This window comes from Nematolebias whitei, chromosome 4 (genome assembly GCF_014905685.2).
Source record: "Nematolebias whitei isolate Nwh7 chromosome 4, NemWhi1, whole genome shotgun sequence".
In the NCBI taxonomy this organism is placed as follows: Eukaryota; Metazoa; Chordata; class Actinopteri; order Cyprinodontiformes; family Rivulidae; genus Nematolebias; species Nematolebias whitei.
Genome location: NC_056501.1, coordinates 43,511,299 through 43,514,075, shown reverse-complemented (window position 1 = coordinate 43,514,075; position 2,777 = coordinate 43,511,299).

Here is a 2,777-nt window from a genome sequence, read left to right as displayed (position 1 = left end):
GGTTTTCTGTTTGGGTAGCTTTTAACATTTCTGATAGTGGAGACGGTGTCAGTACATGTACCAATGTAACCCAGAACTGAGGATGTGTATTGGTCAAGATCAAACAAACCTCCATTTTCAGCAGCTTCTCTGAAAACCTGCCAATCTGTTCGGTCAAAACAATCTCTCAGTATGGGGCCACTGTCCTGGATCCAGCATTTAACTTTCTTTTGTACCGGTCTGGAGCGTCTCAGCGGGGGCATGTAAACAGGAGCCAGGAAGATTGAGATGTGGTCTGACAGTCCTAGGTGGGGGCGGGGTCCGGCTTTGTATGCATCTTTTACGTTCGTGTAAACACGGTCCAGCGTAGGGGTGGGGGTGTATGTGTCGGGGTCTTATTATTATTATTATTTTTTTTTCCTCTTCCTACCCACCTAGTTCCCTGACTGCCATTCCGGGGGTGGGGTCCGGGAGAAGGGCAGGCCGTCGGGTGTTGACCAGGACTATGTGGGGTTCAGGGTCTGGGGGTTGCCATGGGCGGTGCTGGCGCTGTGCTCTCCCTGGGGTTGTTTGGACCCCCTGAGCTTGGCTCTTGGGTGCCATGGTTGGCCCGCTGGCCGGGGTGGCTGCCGGGGCCTGGCGGGCGGTCGGCTGGGGGTGCGTGCTTGGTTGTTGGCGGTGTGTGGGGGTGGTCGGTGGTGTGTCCTCTTCATGGTGGGGGGGTGTCCTGTCGGCGGGACATGGCCTGGGCCGGGTCTGGGGTATTGGCTCTTCTCCGCTCAAGAATGAATGGGTTTACCTCTTGGGTTTGGGCATGGGCTGCCCCCTGTAGAGGGCAGGTACATGTCTTGGACCTGGGGGGTATAGAGTGTCTATCGGGAATAAGAATGAAATGTATCGTTATTGTATGTCTTTGAGTGAATGAATGTGAGATTGAGGTTGGGATTGTGTGATTGTGTCTGTGTATGAATGGGTATTTGTTAGGCTGAGACTCGGACTGCCCCCTCTTTGATACAACTGGGGGTGCTTGGCATCGCGCCCCTATCGCGCGGCCCCCTGGTGGGGTGTGCCCTTGCCTGCCGGCGTGCTTGGGGCCCTTGGTATCGGGGGCTGGGCGCTTGGGCGTGTGTCGGCTCGGCCTGGTGTCTGCCTGGTGGGGCTCGGGTCCTCTGGCCCTGTCAGGCCTTGGCCTGGGTGGTGTGAGTCCTCGGTGCCCGGGCCTCGGTGCCTGGACCTGGACCTACATCGGTGCGGCGGGTGCCGACGGAGGCCTATGGGTTTGTCGCTGTTGGCCCCGGGGGGTCACTGTATGTGGTTGCTGGTGGGGATCTTCCGGTTCTCCCCTGTGGTCCGTTCTGGGGGGTGGGTGAGTGGTTCGTCCTGTGTGGGTGGCTCTGGGGGCTCCGCGGTCGGGGTCCCTCCTGGGGTCTTGGGCTCTGGTCCCCCCTTTTTCGTCTGCCTCTGGTCTTGGGGGTCGGGTCTCTGCTGCTTCACAGTTACTAATAAATGTTCTATTAGAGAAGCCTTATACACTTATGCATGCTCACATCCACACACAAATAGAAGCAGGGATGCTTATGTAGGCTTTATATGTAGATATATAGATATATATGTGAGTGTATATTCATGTGTATGTATGTATGTATGTATATAGGCGTAGGTATGGGTATATATTTATGGAAACTTACTGCAAAGCCATGAATATTTTAAGTTCTTCATACATATGTATTTTGTTGCTGTGTTTTGTCATGTTCTTTGCAGGTGAACAGACAGTGGCCGGGTGTTTTGACGTGTGCTCTATTTGTATATATTTCTTATATTTTGGAGTCTTACTTTGTCTTTTCTTTCTTTCTATCCTATTAAAAAAAAAAAAAAAAAAAAACCTACACTAGATAGTCACTATAATAAATATTTCATAATAATGGTGTGGAGAGGATGGCTGTAAGGGGAGAAGGGAGGCCATCAAAAAAAAAAAAAAAAAAAAAAACACGGTCCAGCGTCTTGTCTCCACGTGTCGGAATTGTCACATGTTGATTAAAGCTTGGGAGACAGTCCTTTAGATTCACGTGATTAAAGTCTCCGGCTACCACGTAAAGAGCCTTGGGGTGTTTGCTCTGCAGCGAGCTGATGATATCATGAAGCTCCTGCAGTGTTTCATTAGCATTAGCGTCCGGAGGAATGTAAACAACCGCGATGAAAGTCACCGTGAACTCGCGGGGTAGATAATGTGGCCGGCATTTCACAGTTATTTGCTCCAAAGCCTTCGAGCATGATCTATTTACAACAGTACAGTTCGTGCACCAACTTTTACTCACGTAAATGCACACTCCGCCTCCCCATGATTCCCCCGTTAGTTCGCTACAGTGGTCCGCTCGTAAAAAAAAGTCTGTCATCCAGCTGGAAGACTGTATACGGCGTTTCCCTTGTAATCCACATTTCTGTGAGGCAAAGCACCGCACACTTCTTCATCTCTTCTGAGGCGCCCGCTCTCAGACGAAGTAAATCCACCTTGTTGTCCAACGAGCGGACATTCGACAGAAAGAGAGACGGCATGGGGAGTTTACCGGCTTTAGCGTTAGCTCGTAGCCTCACCATAACCCCCGCCCGGCATCCTCTCCTCTTAAGCCGGGAGCAGCGCTTCCTCTTCTGCCCGCTGGAACTCCTCTGCTGCAGCTTCCAGGTAGATGATTTTAAGATCTGCATTCTGCCGAGCGTAGTTTTGAGTTTGTTGCTGATTTCTGCTATATTTCATGGCAAATCCGCTCCTATTCTCATCAGTTCGGTTCGGCTATAGTTCA